At 37.6% G+C, this 19,703-nt stretch overlaps 1 long non-coding RNA gene across 2 annotated transcripts in view; it reads left to right on the top strand.

The window, feature by feature from the left end:
• The first annotated feature begins 2,139 nt into the window (after positions 1-2,139).
• LOC137107855 (uncharacterized) overlaps positions 2,140-19,703 on the top strand; it is a 55,333-nt gene continuing 37,769 nt past the window's right edge. For both annotated transcript variants that reach the window (XR_010912093.1, XR_010912091.1), the window contains exon 1: positions 2,140-2,473. This is a non-coding gene — a long non-coding RNA (uncharacterized lncRNA). The remainder of the gene's footprint in view (positions 2,474-19,703) is intronic.

Raw genomic sequence — 19,703 nt, 5'->3', positions numbered from 1 at the left:
TTGTTGCAGTTGTTATACACTAGTAATCTTTTTTTTCTGGATTTGAGTGCAGAAAAAGGCCAGAAAATCAGAAATGAAGGAAAGAGTAAAATGTTTTGCCCCCTGTTTTATGCACTCTTTTATGTTGTGCATAAAACAAACTTCAAAAAAACATTTTCAAAACAAAGTACAATGAACACAGGCTCAGAGAATAATCATACTAGACACAAAACATGATTTTAAAATGTCTCCCCTTGCCACTGGTCTCAGTAAAGAGGCCAAAAACAGAAACAGATAAAAGCATGAGATGTGTGGACTAATTAGGAGACTGCACAGCTCTTCAAATTATTGCAAAAAAAGGTCATGTAGAAAATCACATTTGACTGATGCTCGTTTAACAATGCTATCTTAATGCAGTCTCTTCTTCTGCACTGACCTTATGGCACCACCAGCAGTTTATCGTAACATGCTCATACCCCCAGTATTCAGATATGTAACAATAGTCTTAGAAAATGTATTAATTAGGTGTTTTTTTCAGATTTTCTCAAAATTCTGTAAAAATTAGAGCTAAACTTGGATGTCAATCTTTTTACATATCATAACATCATTGATGGAATCTTGAACGGCAGATTTGTTAAGTTGTCACAAAAACTACATTGGCAGATATATGACACCATTGTTGTGTGTCAGTTACATCACTGTTTCTTATAAGTTTAAAGGTTTTTTTTTATTTTCGAAAAAATGACAGCTGTTTTCTAATCAACATACTCTAAAAATGTGCTATTAGTTTTTTATTTTTATTTTTTTTAATACACAATAAATCTTTCCCTAGGAAAATCACTTGTATAGACATATGCCATCACAACTATATGTAATTATGTTGTCAGTACAAAACAAACAAAATAACATAAATAAGGATATAATCACCCTTTATTATTGGTCAAATATAAAAAGACGGCTAAAATTATTTTTCATTGAATTGATTTTTGTAGGTTTACAGCATCATTTTGCCTTTGGACAAAAAAGCTAGTCATCTTAAACACTAATAGAGTTCGACACAGCAGTCATGAGTTAGTGAGGTCACGTCATATTCTCAAGATGGCCTAGGCTTCAGAGTACAAGACCAGGGGCATGTGAATATACTTGTAAATGCAGATATCAACTGTGTGCACACACACACACAAACACCGATGTAACCTTTAGTGTACCAATGATCCTGAATGAGCAAAGTCTACTTCAAAACTATCCAGGGCACATTTATTTGACTTTGGATTTTTGGATGGACTATATAGTGAACTATAGATGAGGTACTAAATCAAGTATTGACTTTTCCAATATTGAGAAACATTTCAGTTCTGCTTTGGCCCCTGTACTTAGTGCTTCAGAAATTAGGCAAGTAACAGCTAGCATTAGTTGTTTGAAGTCAACTTTCGCCTAGGGGAGGCATTGAGTGATCTTTCCAAAAGCCTCCACGACCCCTCCTCTTCCTCTATTTATTAAATTGAAATGTCAACACTTTCGTGATAGGCCTTCTTCCCTGCTAGGCTGACACTACAGTAGCCTGCAGTGTATAGCTACTGTCTTCAGTCAATTGGAAAATCCCTAATGTGGGCCAGTTAAAGTAATGTATTCTTAATAATATAGCCTCTGTGTATGTGAGCATTTTATGTATGACAATACCATGCTCAGTGACCTTTATTTGCAAAAATAGTATTTTATGCTTTTGCACATTTCGGTTAAACTCTATAAATTTTACAAATTTAGTTCTATGTGAAAACAAATATGCAATATTTCTGCCAAATCAGATCACTTTTATTGTCTTACATAAGGTAAAACATCAGCATTTCCATCTTCCTTCTAGTGAATACTACAGGTTTTGTGTTGGTAAGGAAAAACTTAAGCTCTTGTTGTGTTTGCTTATTTGTCAGAAGTTTTTAAATGGTACAAATGCTTCTGTCATATTACGCCAGTTATACAGAGAAAAAGAAAAACTTCTGTACTACTTAGTAAAAGTTGAAGAAACGGCACTTCATTGTTATCCTTTCTTTTCTGTTCTGTCTTGAAGCTGTTTGGGAGAGAGGGAGGGGAGGTGCAGAGAGTAGGAGGAGGAGGGAGGTGGAGTAAGGTTGAAGTCCCACACAAGGGGAACCTCTGGAAAAAGAGCCGTTTCATACTGTGCTCCTCCGAGCTGTCTATGCCTCTCTCTGTTTGTATTTGCTGGGACTCAGCATGCACCTGTGTGTTTCAGTGCTCACCGGTCTCTCTCATTCTGGCCGGTTGTTTATCGGTGCTGTCATGTTAGCAACTTGGGCAGCAATGAGCAGGAGAGAAGCAGAACTGGACCTGGTAGACTCAAATATAAAAAAGAAACCTCACAGCAAAGGAATGGTGTTTGGAGAGTTTCTGCCTCCATTTTGAGACGAAAGCTATCTGAAGAACAGACTTGCTTAGCTGGAATGAAGGACTGACAACAAGTAGAACTGTGTGGAAAAGGGTAAGTTACACACAAACACCTGAAGTTACGATAGCTTCTCTGATTTTAACCAGAATCAATATGAAAGTTTTTACTTTAGGCACCTTAGCTTGTACAACTGCTGTCAGTGAACTGCACCATATTGTAGCACTTTTTATTGTTCTCTTTGTGTGTGGTATATGTGTGCACACCCATTTGTGGGAGTGTGAGCTGTGTTTGTTGAATTTCATGATGCATTGGGTGGCCTGTGGGTCATCTTTGCATTAAACTCAGCTGCTCTGGTTCTTGTTTTTATTTTGTCTTGTTCATTTGCTCAGACATCTCACATGTCCAGAAATAAACACACACACTTCCACACACAGGAAGCAACAGGACAGTGTGATGTCTTCACTCCAGAACAGGCAGGATTTACTTGTACTACTTCAAAGAAACACCAGTTTACTTGTAAACCAATAAGCGTTAGTATCCTTCTTTACAATATGATAAATGGTTCTGGAGTGTCAGTGGTAGCTAGTTTTTTGTTTGATTGTTTGTTTGTTTGTTTGTTATTCCTCAGTTGTTTTTGGCATGGTTCCTGATTTATGGCACATTATTTACTGGCGATCCCATTTATATCAATGGACCAAGGCTACAGTAAACGGTAAACTCTGTGTAATGAATTACATGTCTACAGCAGCACTTTACGTCTTGCAAAATGACCATACAGTTTAATCAACATACAGCTTTTGTTGTATTAAATTCCATTGTTATAGCTATGTGTAACTAAGAATCTGCCTGGTGAATGTATTTCAATGTGAAAACCTTAAAATGTTTGTTAACTCCATTTTTAGAATGTTGAAGATTTTGGTGGCTTTCCTCCAAGGTTTAAAGATGTTGATGCTGAAAGCTAACAATAAAAAACTTTAAAGCTGCATTAATCAATTTACAGCCACTAGTGGGCAGGAGAATGAAAATAAAAAAGGCGACAGAGATACAAACCTGATATTTTATTTACCTTAGATAGAAAGTAGATATCTGTTTACACAGACATAGAACACTTGTAAAGAGTCAAACGTCTTGCTCATTGTTCCACAAACTCCTGGGAATGTTTCTGAGGTTTAGCTAGCTAGTTTTTTTTTTTTTTCAGCAAGCAGACACTAATGTTTTCTCTTTTCTGCTTTGGGCAGAAAAGACATGAAAAATATATAAAGTTACTCATGATCAGTCATTACATTAATAGCATCTGTGTATACACATTTCTGCCCTCAATAGTTGGCTTTGTTGCAACAGCAGCTTTGAAATAAGCATCCCATGTTGCGATATTTGGTTCATGGAGGTGGGTGTCATTTTATAGCACACCTACTTTGCAAATCACAGATACAGAACAGCGTTTATATAAGGAATGCTTTACAAAGCCATTTCATTATATAAACTATAAAGGCATAGACATAGCTAAAGTTAGCTGCTTAAAAGTTGAATCATAATTAATGATTGTTTAATTGCAACCCTTATTTAGGAGTCCCATACAGTTTAATAATGCAAATGCCCATGAGATAAAGCACAATAACAGCGACTGACAATCAACAACACCACGTATATGTCTCTCTGATGATTGCTAGTTTTGAAAATACTGAGCAACTTTATTATGATATGTCGACATAAGGTGTTATGAAGTTACCTTAAAGGATGCCTTAAATGGATAAATAGTGTGTAAAAAAGAAATAGGCTCCCTGTATAGAGCAGCAGCAAAATTATATAAAAAAAACAAAACAGGTGGGGGTTGTTGGGAAAAGAAAGGCTTGTTTCAGCCTCTGCATGCTTCACATTCTTAGCTGTTGACCTCTATGGAAAATAACAACAGCCGGGCTTGAAGGTCACACCGCTGTGGCCAGTGGCTGAGCCTGACTTGTTACTGGTGCCAAACTTGATGTTTGTAAGCTCAGAGTTGTTCTATAATTATATAATTTGTGAGGGGGATATTCAACATTGATAATGAAAACATGCAGTACAGAAGCACCAACATCTAGAGTAAATAAGGTAGACATTCAGTTATCTGTATGTTTCATACCACAGCTTTATTCTTTCAGACTACACATGTGTTAAGTACTTGAGACCCATGTGTAATGATGTTGCAATTAGGGGTATTACATTTGCATTAGGCAGAACTGATTGGTTGTAAATGAAAAAATAGTGGTATTGTTTGTTAATTAATATAGTATGTGGTAGATTCAGAAGAGAGAAAATTGCAGATAATTAAGTATTCGTTACTGAAATATTTATGCTTGGGTGTGAGGTGTTATCAGTTCAGGGTGGATTATAGCAGTCAGGAAATCAGGGCAAGTTTATTTTGCTTGGAAAATTAAACGACTGAGGTCATGAACACAGACCAGAACAGCTTTCCCTGCAGAAACTGCTATGAGGCTTCAGTACATCTTCACCAAGTGGTAATCTCTCACATAGATTTCAACATTTGTTGGCTTGTAGTTGGAAAAATACACATTTATGCAACAAACTACCTAAGCATGTCTTGTTGACAGTATTGCATATGGGGGTTAGATATGTATTTGAAAGCTAATACTTCTGGTTGTGATCATCTAATGCTAAATTAATATTTAGTTCAGTCTTCTTTGCAGAAATTTCATTACTTCCAGTTGTCCAATTGTCCATCTGCCCATAGTGTCCCCCAGTAGCACAAAGTAATTTGAGCGTTTCTAAAAGAATTGTAGTGACTTTACATATGAAATATATATTTCTATCAGATGTCTTTGGTTCGGGCTCCAGTATTTTATATTACAGACAAAATGTTAGATTACAAGTCACAACCTCAGTCTTTATCTGATGCCTTGCATACAGGTGTCAGCCTTTGGATATATTCATTAACAAGATTAAGGGGTCTGTGTATATATAGCTCTCAGTGTACACCTGAGTCTGTTATAAAGTTACTTATGGATTGGTAATGAGGAAAATCTGTAAAGTACTTTATGTGGCCACATACTTGGGTCAAAACGGTGAGTAGAGATGACTGTTTGAACCTTTTTTTTTTAGTAGAACAGTCCTCGTAAAAAAAAAAAAAAGGAAAAACAAAACTAATAAATTAACACTCGTGGTAAGGCAGCTCGTGGTTTGCCTGCCTGACCACACGCTTGCTGTCTGCTATAAAATATGACCATGCTGCTTCCCCTTTTCACTCCTGTTTCTGCCCTTTTGACCCCTTCTCCTTTTTGCTCTCTTGCTATCTCCTTTCTCTGACACTTTTCTCCCTTTTCTTTCTGCTCTGCTTGTCTCTGCGTCTGTAGACAACTTGCCTCTCTACATTGTTTGCTATTTCACTCTCTTCCCTTTGTCTGATTTTAGCATGTGGTTATCTTATTTAACTACAGTACCATAAGGTAAATATAGGGATAATGAAATACCTTAATCTACATTGGCTTAAATTTGACTTTTTAATTTTAGCAAAATCCAATCTGATTATTTACATCATTGACAGAGTAATACAATGCTACATTCTTGTATTATCTATAAATTAATTAAAATTTAAATGTATTTAATATATTCACTTTTTTTTTAATTAACAATGGTGCAGATAACAAAGTTGAAATCTCCACTACATAGTTACAATTTGTCAGAAGACAGTTTTAAAGCCTGTCAGAAGTACACTGACATCATCTTTTATATTGGTCCTCTAGAATCACTTTTGGTAGTCTCCATCTCTGGCCTGGTTCTGTTTTTAGTACATTTATTTAAGCTACTAATGGTTGTTCTGAGCTCAGCTGTCTTTCCAGGAATGCAAACAAAACAGCTTCTCACTGAAGAAATTCCATCTCCTGATCTAGAAAGAACCACAGAAATTGGCAGGGTAAATGAGCCTATTGACTGATTATTTTTTAAGGGAAACATAGCTGTGTGTGTGTGTGTGTGTGTGCTTCAATATTAACAATATTTTATTCTATGTAGGACCTCAGCATTTCAATCCCAGTAACTTAGTGTTTGCTTCTAAGAAAAGTGGATATTGGCCAGAGAACGGGACTAAAATAAACAACATACTGTGAGCAGATTAACAGTGTTAGAGAGCTTCTAAAATTACAACCCTCAGAACATATCCAGATGTTGCCTTTATGATCCTCCTCAGGTAACACGTGACCGAGCTGCAGTGTGCAGAGGAACCAAGATTTAGCAAGAGTGGCTCTGTTTTCTTTTTTTCCCTCCTGGTCTTGAGCTGTTGTGATAAACCTAGTAAAATTGCAGAGGGTCTCACATAAATCCTATTTTTTTGTAAAGCCAGTATAAAACCAGATTGATTTGTGGTATATACATTGTAAAGTAGTTGTGAAATACTACATCAATATGTTGTTGTAATAAAGTTTTTAGGCTGTAGTTCTACTGTCTCAAGTGCCCCAGTTTAGGGGCAGTTCTTTCTAATAGTCCAGGGCTGATCAGTCAAATTACATGCAGCATTTTACAGACATTTATAAAAACCTTCTGCTTCTCTAAATGTCTTAAATATTGTTTTCATATATTTTAAAAATTACTTATATTATTTTCATATCAAGTTGACAAAAATGTCACATTCATTTTGTAATGCTTTTCTGTTACATGTTTTTAGGAGACTGTTTAGTCTTAACAGTTATCTCTATCTTTAGCAATGCTTTGAGAAAAATGTAGAGGGAGCTGTCTCCTTACCATCCAAAGACCTGAATATAGTGTCAATGTCTTTCATCAATCATTTCATCTGTGTTAATATTTGTATTAATGTGTTAGTAAAAATGTTATTGCTCTTTTACACAGATTTGCTGCTGCACAGACCACTTTTTTGACAGCTGTCAGAAACTTCAGTTTGTCAGTGTGACAGTGTGATTACTTGGGTGCTTCTACATTTCTTGTTAGCAAAGCTTAGTGTTGTCTAAAACATTCAGGTAGCAAAGTCCTGTTTTTCTCAGTTTTTCTGATTTCTGATTTCTGATTGGTGGTTAAAGTCAGCAGGTCTTATCAGCTGTCATAACTAACATTAATTCACTCACTTATATTGAGGGGAGGCTAAAATAAAACTTGCTATTTTTGGTGCGAGTCTCTGCTGTCTGCATGTCTGTGTGGAAACACACCACCACTGTCTGTATATACCGTGTAGCCAAAGATTGTTTACGTAACGAGAGGTCAATCTAACCCTGATGAAAAATCGGAGTGGACTGTCTGCAGCCTATTTACAACTCAGACACATTGAGATCACATCTCTGGTTTAACCATCAGCTGACCATTGGTTTTACTCATATCACTTCACACTTCTGCTGCTGTATGGCCTGTTTATAGTGTGTATATTTGACCTTGTATACTATGCATCTTCAGCAAAGCTTTACCTGTGCAGCCAATAGCTGCAGGTAGTAAACACCAAGGCTGCCATTTTTAAGTTTCGCTTATTATTAATCACCCATACACACGTGTGATAATGTAACGTGTTTACCACGAGCATTTATTTACTTTCATTTAGTTACTTTCATCGAACTAATATTTGAAGTACAGGTTTAATGAGACCTGTCCAGAAAATAGTGTTTTTAAATTATTATGTAAATATTTTACATGTATTATGTAAAATAATCAAAATAAAAATTGAACTTAATTGCTCTTTTTTTACTTCCTCTATTTGTTTTGTGTTGATCTAAAATAAATAGCATTTAAAATGGTCTGAAAAAGGAATGAAAAAGTCTTTGTCTTGTGGAAACCTGCAGAAACCTAGCTTCTTGGGGTTTGGCCCTAATTTCGAAATTCAGAACATAATTAACTTGAGGAATGGTACCATACAAAACTTTCCTGGACTTTATTTTCTGGGAAGTAAAAGTACCAGGAATTCTCCAGTAGAAACAGACCTGTTGGCTACTGGTTAAATTTAGAATTGATTTTGAAATCCAGTTGCTTAAAGCCCTACAGGGTTTGACAACTTAACACATTAGAGATTTAATGGAACACACGTGGACAAAATAGTTGGTACCCTTCCATTAAAAAAAAAGAAAAACAAAGACTTGACTAAAATAACTTGAAATACTTTGCTTTTGGTTTTTAATTATACAGAATATTTTAAATAATACAACAAATAAAAATAGCTTAAATTGATTTGTTAGACAAGATCAGAAATATTTGAATTATAGTAATGATTTAAACTGTTTCCTGTAATTATCATTTTAACTACTTTATTAATTCCCTTGGGGAAATTGTTGTTTTACAGTTACACATACTACAATGTCTTGCCCAAGGACACTTTACCATGGGCTGTTAGACACTGGGAATTAAACTTAAATCAACCTTGGGGATCATGGACACTTGTCTTACTAACACTTTAGCCTGTCTTTATCAGAGGAAAGTGGTCACTCTGTTGTTTGGTTTGGCCTTTGTTGTGTCATCTCCAATATTTATCGAATGTAAATCGAAAGCAATGTTTTTTACAGTGATCGATTGGTCTTAGCAAACATTAGAGACCAGTCTCGTGTAACAAACTACTAGGGTACTATACAGGATTTGCAATCCTGTAAGAGATGCACTGTAATCTGTGCTTTGAACTTGGAAAAGAAATGTTTCATGCAGTGTCTTCAGACTCTGCAGGAGGAAGGAGACTGAAAGAAACTCTTTTTCTTCTATTGATGAAAACCTGCCATCAAGCAGGTTAGATTCACAGAGCAAGACACTGCGGTAACCGACTCAGTGAACAAACTTGTCAACGAATGCCACCCAGATATATGTATTTGCATAAAAAGTTTTTCTTGTCAGTACAACAGTGTCCATCCTACTGTGAAGTAGGAAGTAGTAGAATATGAAGACATGAGAAAAATTCCCAAAGCATTCTCCATCACCTTTTTGTGCAAATCAACCAGTGAGATGCTTTGTATGTTTAGGTGATAACTGGCTAATGTTAGGGTTTGAAATTATGGTTACATTAATATACATAGAGTGTGTCTTGAGCATCTTATGCTGTTTTAGATAACATGCGTCTTAAGTGAACTGAGTGAAGGAAAAAAGAAAGAAAGAAAAAAGTTTGGCAAAGAAACAGTGGTTTCAGTGGTTTCTCTACATTCTGAATCCTAAATATATCAAGGATTAAAACCAGCTATAGTTTAAAGCTGCATTTTATTAGGGAGAACTCCACAGATTTCATACATGGGGTGTAGTTGTATATTTTCACACCCGTGTCATTGTGCAAAAAGCATAGGTAATACTTATAACCATAGCTCCACTCTCTTCCAAGTCTGTCATGATCCATTGCCGTTTGACAGCATGCACATCAACAGACATCACCTTCTGACAAAAACAAACAGACACGGACATCTCATTTATTTTTTAATTTTCTTTCATGCCAGTGGTTAAATGCATTTGATTGTTTTACTGGCATTTTAGCTTTGCTCTTACTGTAGTTTTATTTTTCCACCCTTGTAGGAACAGCAGTGAATACAGCTCGCAAGAAGTTGGTGTTTCCTTAACTGGTTATATTTCTGTTTTGAATTTTCTGTCATTTCAGGCTCAAGAGACTAAATGGGGGTTTAGCTTGCCTGTCATTTTGCCCGGGATTAGCAAATACAAAACAATGAGCAATGAGCTTCAGATTGGGCTCCTCACTGACAGCGGGATTAGCAGTACTTAGGATGGGAAGACTTAGTTACACTGCAGGGAGTAATTTACTTTGTCAGCCTCTGAAAATGCTCTTTGCACAGTTAAAACACAATATTTTACAACTTTGACTGACTTTGCCCATGTTATAAATTGATATTTTTGGTGACCTTTGAAGATCATTAATTAAAGCCCCACCTGTACTAAATTTAAGAGGCACATACCAACAATGATAAAGACCCAATTAATGTATTTTCTATGCTGGACATTTTTTGACTAAAAAAAGAATCTTTGGTCAAAATGCCTAAGGCAGTTTACATAATTTTACATTATCCGCTGCACATTTAAGCTGATGTTCGATATCAAGTGCAACGTTCGATATCACAACGTTCAATATGAAGTGCAAATTAATGATGCTACATGTAATTAGTTTCATGGTGAGTTAACAAATGCATTAAACTAATTTATTTCTCCTTAAAAGATCCCTTCAGTGGAGAACTCACAAGGCTCACCTATTTTTGTGTTTGGTACACTGAATGTGCACACTTTTTCAGCAAATGGTCAACTGAACATTTCCATTTGCAACTGAATAAAGTGAATGTGTGTGTTGTTAATACACAGTAAATATGAGAGGCAACTTTTTTTACTTGATGTTTGTTCCTACAATCTCTTGCAGGCACCAGCTCTCCCTCATCCAATTTCTTAGTGAGGGGTTCAAGGTTAGGTGTTTCATCTGCAACCAACTCCTTAATCAGTATAGAACAATCAGTCCTTTCCAAATTGAGCTATTCATGTCAGGTAGGGAAATTTACCCAATATTTTATATTGCACAGAAAAGAAAAATATATTTTCCAACATCATGCACCCCTGTGGACAATTCACACTTAAACAGTGTTTAAACAAAAAACCAAAAGGTAAAAAAGTAAAAATGGGACAGATTTAGGACTAAGAATATATTGACATATCTGCAAGAGTGAGCTAAACCAAATAAGACAATTTACAATATTATGTGTGGTGACGTGTCTCCCTGTCTTATGGGTATGAGATTCATCTCGGGTGGTTGGCTCACAAGTGGACACCGCTAAACACAAGTTTAAACAACCCCCAAGGCAGATTGCAATTTGATCACTCAAAACACTCATGGGATGTGACCACATAGCTTTTGTATTAACACTTATGTGCCCTGATGCATCTCCGGTGCAGGATATTATTTCATCAATGCAAGAAATAGTGGTGCTTTTGGTGAGAGCTGGCAACACCACTCTCACCCAGAGTTCGACAACAGGCTTTGTGCATCTAGCTAGGTGCAGCATTGGGCATGTTGAAGGTCTGACTGTATGCTGTATGTTAGCAGAGGTGACATGGCAGTAACACAATTTGGACACAAGTGAATGGTTGTAGACTATTACAAAGGGTTATTTGTATTAGTATAAAGTAATCAAATCAGTTACCTGGAGTAAGTTAAAAATCTGTATAATCTTCATAATGCTGGGGTGTTGACCTTTGCCATAAACTACATGTTTTAGTGTACCAGGTCAGATAAGACAGGTGAGATTAGATTTTTTCCTCCTGCCTTTTTTACTTCATCCCCAGGAGTTCCCAACATCCTCTTTTCTGGCCTGTGATCCATTGCTCACACCAAGCCTCTGCATCGTGGGCTGAATCAGCACCATTAGTGCAAATACAAACCCCTGGGCCAACAAAAAGGCATTGCACAGTAGCTGCTTTGAGGGTGTGAGATATCCGTGCTGACTGTGCATTTTCTTTGAAGGCAAAAAGACAGAAGTTTTCACTTCCAAAGTTTCCTTCAATTGTAGACAGTACAAATGGACATTACCTGGTCCATTTCCTCTCAAGATGCCGTTTCTTAAATTGTAGATCAATTGTTAGTTGCTGCTCAAATCATACAGAATATGGTTTAGGAAATAAAGAGAGTGCAAGTAATATTTATCTGTCAGCTTATTTGTTGACATGGTGATATGTCATCCTAGCAAGCTATGTGCTTACCATATAGTACCTATACAGAAGACATGAGGCACTTTCAGACCAGAAAAAATTTTTTTGTAGTTAGCAAAGGTTCCTCCTTTTGTTCTCTGTACACACCAAATGAACTGCAAACAATAATAGGAACGCTATTTTAAAAAACCTTTTTAGCTCCTATTTCAGAGTAGACACTTTCTAAGCATATGACATGTTGCTGCCAGTTCGAGCTAAGGAAAAGTAAAAAAAAAAAACACCTTTTGGATATTAATTAAGTTGGTAGACTCATGGCATTAAATTAATGCATACCTACTGGCTGCGTTCAAAATGTAAACAGCAAAGATGTATAGGATTGTGGGAAGGGCCCGTGGGTAGTCCCCAGAATTAAGTGTTGGTCAGAAAGTGCCTACGGTACGTACTGTACTCTATGGAAGTTAATGCAACACATGCTCAACCTGCCTTTGATCTGTACACAACAGTCTTACATTACTTTTCTGGTTAGCACTGTTCATATGTCTGTTTTCTCTTCTGCTGAAATTAAAAACAGCACTTTGCAGTCAGACGATATACAGTTTAGTGGGCTTTTCATCTGTGGAAAAGATAAGTTGCGTTGAGCTATTCTATCAATAGACCTGATCAGTAGAGCAATACTGGTAATTTACTTGTACCTCTAACACAAATGAAACTTGGCTAACTTTGTGACAATCACATTGTATGTGCTGTACAGTAGCTACTTCACAGTGTAAAGCAGCCACAGAAGATAGGTTTAATTTATATGGGCAGCCACAGAGCTCTGGTAACAGCTGAAAATAATCAATAGTAAAAAATATTGATTTCTGAAAATACAAATGGGAAGACAAGAGTGAGAAGACAGAAATATTTAGTAACAAAACGAATGAAAGCTAAGCACAGAGACTTTACAAAATATTTTTAGAGAGATTACTCTGGTATACAGTACAGTTCAGCTGCTCAGGTCAGGGGAGAACACCAGCATGGGTTTGTTGTGTCCGGCCTGCTGTGGTGGAAACACATTTTGTTACAGTTTGGTGTGGCACAGCTAAAGCAAACCAACCCAGGCAAGTGGAAAACCTTACTATCCCCTCCACTATAAGTACACCCTCAACCATGCAGCAAGAAAGTTAACTACCTTTTGCTCACTCGTTCATACATAAGCAGTGCATTGTGAGACCAGCGTGAAGCTCAGGCCAAATGCAAGGTCACAAACAGAGGTCAGGTAACTATTGTCAATCTAATTACTTCAATGGCAAACAGGTCTTTTCTCTTTGAATGCTTTGTTTTTTTTTCTGCAGTATCTTTGAACAATTATTAATTTATTTGGATGTCATGTTTGTTTATATAAATGACACATGGGACAACTAGATTGGTTAATGATTATTTTAACCAAAGAAGTTATCTAAAATATGAGCTTGCTTTTAAGGGATTTTATTTCATTTCTTTATATATATTGGTAGAAGGATGCTGAGGTTCGAGCTGACAGGCAGGAGGTCTAGAGGAAGACTAAATAGGACATTTATGGATGTGGTGAGAGAGGACATGAAGTTAGTTGGTGTGAGAGAAGAGGATGCAGAGGACAGGGTTAGATGGAGGCAGATTATTTGCTGTGGTGACCCCTGAAAAGGAACAGCTGTTTTTTTTTTGTTGTTGTTGTTGTTTTTTTTTGTTGTATTCATAGTAACTTTACAGCTGCTTTAATATTTCTCCATGAACTGAAACTAAAAATTAAAAACAAATCTTTGGCTGTACGTATAAATGTTTGGAAGGACTTTGAAGTGTATGTGGATTTTACTTTGTAGGAAATAAATTACTGCTCTGCACTGCATTAGTCGCCTACGTGGTTTAAAAAGTACAACTATCCATTCTGAACTCTTACAATATGGTTAGAGTTGATTGTTTAAAACATAATTCCTGCTTTTTCACTCATATTTTACATAAAATAATTGGAAGTCTTTTAAAGTTCCATGAACCATGTAGTTATTGCCTTTCTATGTCAAAAATCATAATGCACTTTTAAAATTAAAATGAAGAAAAGTACTTTAGGGAGCTATCAGAAATGCTCTTTACTGCTGTAGTGATATGTTGTCCTATGTGTTTGATTGACAGCAGTTGGCATTGCGACACCTTGCCGGGCCATGGAGAGACAAACTAAACACACTGGTGCTGGAACTGTAACTAACAAGCCATTGACATGTTTTGTTAGCAGATAGAGCCTGTCCAAAATTTGATTTGTCTAAAGTCTGATGCTGTGCTCTGAAGCGATCATCTAAGCTGAGGTGCATTCAGCGAAATCACAGGGAGTCACAGTGCACTCTGTTGGACAAACTACTCAGTAGTGACACTGATAATAAAAGAACTCACTTACCTTTATTTGACTTACAGTTACTTTAATTTCTTGTTGCTTGTTGTTATAAACCCCTAAACTGATTCATCTGCAATTATGAAAATTGCGTTACAAAGGTTATTCTTTGCAGTTGTATTGATGAGTAAGACCACACAATATTAATCTAATGGCAGACACATTTACAAGTTAGTTTTTAGAAATGCTAGTACATTGCCATTTGTATTTCAGTGTGGGTGTCGGAGTCCATTGAATTGAGCCAAGCTCTCAAAAAGTCAATGTATGGCATGACATTTGTTGTAGACATTCATGCTGGCCAGATGATGAATACTATGAGTTTTCATCTGACCTTTTTGTTTTTTGGAGAAATATATTAACAAATGTTGTATGAATTTTAGTGATCTGGGAAAATGAATTTGTGGTACTCCCTTCTAAGAGACTTACATGTATATTTATCTAGTAACAAGTTCCGAATGTCACTTTGTCTAACAATTGAACTAAAGGCATTTAATCGGAACACCATTAAAATTTCTCTTTAGCCTCACTGAAGGAATAAATAACTCTAAACACTTCAGAGCTAATTCCTTCATTAGCATCTATTCTAAATAGGTAACCTTATAAAAAGGCTTGGTTAGTTTTGTAGAAGTTGTTCTCGCATGATTGTGAGTACTATGCACTTAGCAAGTGCGAAGACCCGTAGGTAGGACCCGTAGTCCCAGTGGCCACAATTATGAGAACAAAACACAGGTTGAAAAATACCAGAATTTCCATTTTGCAGTGCTGCATCGTTCCCAATCATTTGCCTTGCACTATTTGCATTTAATTGACTGCAGCTGTTTCACTTTCCTCAGAAAAAAGTTGCCCCTTATTTTCTGAGTTTGTGTCCCTTTCTTAGTGTGTGGTTTGCACACAATCTCAGCATATGTTCCTTGTACATCTTACAGATTTATTTGACATGCCATTTTCTGTATTCTGCTTTTTCCCACACATATAAACAAACAGGCAGGCACACACATGCTCATGCACACTGTAAGTAACCAGCTGTAAACGGTACAGAGAAGGGCCACCTGGTTCCTGTGTGCTTCAGAGAGCTTTACTTATAGGGCGAGCCTTGCTACTTGGTTAAACAAAAGGGCCTCCGTGTTGGTCCTCTAGATAAACACACTTTCCTGAGAAAACATGGACATGGTTACACTTTAACCTGCCCAGGGAGGCCACAGCTACATCCTCCCTGACGGTTTAGGTCAGACTGGGCTATAGTTCAGACCCACAGTAAGAATCATGCGTTGCACGTGAAACCATGCTGGCCTGTCAAACAATGGAGCCTTTGACAACCAAAACCCCCTCCCTAGTCCACAGTACAGTCAGATCACTGTCTCTCTAGGGCTTGGGTGTCACTCTCCATCTCTGTTGTACTCCCCTGGAGCCGAGCAGCTGGCTTCTAGGCTCTGGGACGTACAAGCAGCAGCACAGAGGAGGTGCACTCGATGTTCAGCCCAGATTAGCCCAGTGGAGTGGCCAGCAGCATCTAAGCCCAGCCAAGTCCAAGCTATTCCTACATACACAAATAACCTGATAAGCTTGGCCAGTTCAAAGGAGGTTGACTGATCCTTTTTAGTCTGAGCCTCCCCAAATAATTTGGGCCCCTCAGTCCTGCTCACAGATACTTTTATCTTTGAATTTAGCTGGTCAGTAAAGGCTGGAAAGGGAGTGTTTGTAAATGCACTATAGTGTAGTAGATGCACAGTACACTTTCAATTTGGAGTCAATATGAATAATTTAATCGCTGAATTGCATTCTTACTTTAACTAGATTCAGAATAATTGTCTATTTTTAACAGTGAAATAACAATCAAGGCCAGGATGTTTAGTAGATTTATATTCACCATGAAGAATAAACTAATATGTTAAAGGAGCAACTGACATAGTTTGTTTGGCAGAAACATATTTTTTAGCATCCTTACAAAAGATCAAAAAAAGACTTTTAATTAAAGTTGCATTGAAGTGTTAACAGTACTGATAAGGCTGCAGCTGGTAAAACATAGAACTTGTTAGGTGTACATTAAACATAATGTCTGCTGTTTTACAGTTGCAATATCACTATACTTTTATCGGGGTTGACTTAATATACGTGAAGGATAAATTTAAGACATATGTACAGTAAAAATGTACATTTCAAACAAAGAATAAAGGATTCAAGCAATACGTGTTATCTGATGTTGTAGTTATGCAGAGCTCACCCCCCCCCCCCGTCCCAGCGGCAGTCGTGTAAACAGACAGCGAACTAGAGGAATGCTTGACTCGGTGACCTCCCGCCCCGAGTGCTGTTACAAGTGCACTGAGTTCAGCTGACACAGCCCTCCCCTTGCTGTGCCTCCCTAAAGCTCCGCCTCGCCCTACTCCAACATGAGGCCCCTCAGGGTGGAAAAAAAACTCTTTCACCTAACACCACAGCCTCCTCACATATACAGCACACACACATATGCAAAGACTATACAGGTAGACAAGTATTTAAGTGTTTAATTTCTTTGCCATGCCAACTGTCAGAGCTGTCTAGTAGTTTGTACAGATTTGATCAGTCTTCTTTAAAGCTCTTCACTAAATCTTCACCCCTTCAGTTGTTCTTCCTATTTTGCTTTGTCAGTCACTAAAATCCACTAACCTCTTGATGTGCCAATATCTGGATCTCACCTGTAGGTGGAAAATAAAATCACATACATGTTTTTGTATCAAAAAAGGAAAGAGCAGGGTGTGTTTCCTGAGAAATTAAGCTCTTTTGCCACTAAAAATGTTGTGGATAAAGTCTGGGAAGTAAATACAAAAAGGAACATAGTGTCAGGCAGACACTGCCCTCTGCTGGAGTGTAGTTAGAGGAGAAAGGGCAGGTCAACAAGGATGATACTCTAAAGTGTAGATTTGTGAAGTCCCACAGACTCACAGTTTAGAATGGAGAAGCGCATCGGCAACAAAATAGTTTCATGCTAGCTGTAAGCCCATTCACATTTCTTGAATAAATGAAGCAAATCATCAGGTGGTAGACCTATTTAAAAAATGTCATGACATGGATTTGCAGCTGCTTACCTGTCATGGATTATCGGTCTTGAGTGGATTTTATCACTGATTGCAGTGAAGATGCAGTAAAACAGACACTGGTGATTATCACTTGGCTGCACCTCATCACATTAAACGTATGTGAATTGCTCGTGCACAAAATTTGACAAGTGGATGCACACACTGACACACAATCACTGTTAGCCGTTGTCTGAGGAAACAAGGAGCTGTCTGGTGCCATAGCAACCAATGCGCATATCCCACCCTTCTAGAGCAAGACAGAAAAAAAAAACAGAAGTGGCAATGACAGATTGACAGACCCTAATGAGAACTTTGATAGGGAGATGAACAGAGACCGTCTATCTCTGTCTGTCTGTCTTTCTTCTTGTCTCTCTGTCAGATTTATTCGTCTGTCTGTCTGATTGGTTGTCTGCCAGTTTGTCACAGTGAGACTAAATGGGGAAGCAGAAGCATTAGTATGGCAATGGCGACATCAGTGAAACTGAGAAACAAAATGAAAGAAACAGAATAGCATAGCGTGGGCGAGAAAAGGGGAGAACATAAACTGATGGGGAAGGAGAGAAATGAAACAAGGCAAGAAGAAAGAGACTACTCTCTGGGGCATGTCTGTCTGTTATGAGCACAGAGCCACAGCCGGAAAACACAGACACTGCCGCAGTCTGCATCAGCCTGCCTTTCACCACAGTGACTTCAATTTGAACTGCAATCTCATATGTAATACTATTATTCTGGCCTATATACCTGGTTACATAACACTCTGAGACAAATCCTGACCTCAATCTGCAAAACAGCCACTCTCCATCTGATTAAAATCTTAGACCCTATCAGTAGAAAAATATATGGTACGACAGCAACAAAATAATGTCAGAAATGAATGCATTATTGGTACTATTTGACGGTTTAGACAGCTTCTTGCTTCAAATATAATCTAGTCCTCACTGTTATTCTCTTCCCTAGGTGACTGTATGAACTTCTGTAGTGGATGGAAATTAGCAACTGTTTTTCCACTGGTAAGTTGAGTCTTTACAGAGCCTCACTTCCTGGGTTGGCCTGCAGGTGGAAGTCACACCCACTGCACAGTACAATACAATATCCAACACCTCTGTTGGGGGGAAAAATCTCCACACCCAAATTCACGATCCCTGCCAAGTTTGGTGTGATGTGACAAAGCAACAGATTGTTTTTGATTGTTGGTCACTTCACCTTCGCCCTAAGGTGTGTGAAAGTCTGTGTGTCTCTTTGTGGATTTTTGCTTTGTCTATGTGGTGTTGATGTGGTGTTTTTGTCACAATGGCAGAAGATCTCATAAAGTGACTCACAACGTTGACATGACCTACATTTTCTTTACAACAGTGTCAATATAAGGTCTATGTGCTATGCCAGCCAGCATTGCTAATACTGTTGAGCTTTTGTGTGCTGCCCTGAAGTGACATTGGAGCTTGTCAGTGAGTCTGCACAGTCAGAGAGCAGAGCATTAGACTTGGGAGTTGCCATGACTGTAACTTATTTGAAAGAGTGGATTATGGTTTAAAATTAACATAAAAGGTCTCTTGACCTTTTATGGAGTGGTGTAACCTCTAGTTGGTGATTATCATAAGGTAAGTGATCCTCTGCAGTATGTAAGCCCAAAAAAAGAGCTTCTTTTAGAAATCCTTTTGCTTGAAACACTTTATCCTTGTTTAACCTAGTTTTGCTGTTTGAGCGTTACCTAATATATACATTTATGCGATAAATTGACAGTGATACATTTAATCACTCTTGGTAAATACAGCAGAGAAGAGTTGCATACCCCTCCCCCCCCATATCTCTCTGTAAATGAAACTATAATAAAACCATGTAAAAATTGTAGTGAAGAGCAGAGACAGTCTGGTACTGCGTTACCTGGGATGGCCCCGAGTGCTTCCTCCTCCTCTTTAGGAGCGCATTTCCACCTGATGCACACACCAGCTTGCTCTACGCCACAGCTTGGAGAGGTGGGTGGTTGGCGTGGGTGGAGTGGGGTTGGAGCACCAACCAATAACAGTCCTTATGCAGGCAGCATTGAAGTGATTTGACATTCACCCAATCAGAAAGCACTGCAGCAAAGAAAGGGGCCAATGCAAAACCATAAATATAATTACAGTAAATACAGTTACATTCAAAGGGGTTATTTTTGCTGTGCTATACCTCCGTGCATTTCACAGTGTTCAGTCCGCAAACGGAAAAAGAATGAAAAAGAACGAAACTCATTTGACATCATGTCAAACTCTTTTAAGTTACATAAATACATCTGATTTAT

Source organism: Channa argus, chromosome 22 (assembly GCF_033026475.1).
Source record: "Channa argus isolate prfri chromosome 22, Channa argus male v1.0, whole genome shotgun sequence".
NCBI classification, from domain to species: domain Eukaryota; kingdom Metazoa; phylum Chordata; class Actinopteri; order Anabantiformes; family Channidae; genus Channa; species Channa argus.
Note: the sequence above shows the minus strand (reverse complement) of the source record. Positions and strands in the feature narration are given on the sequence as shown.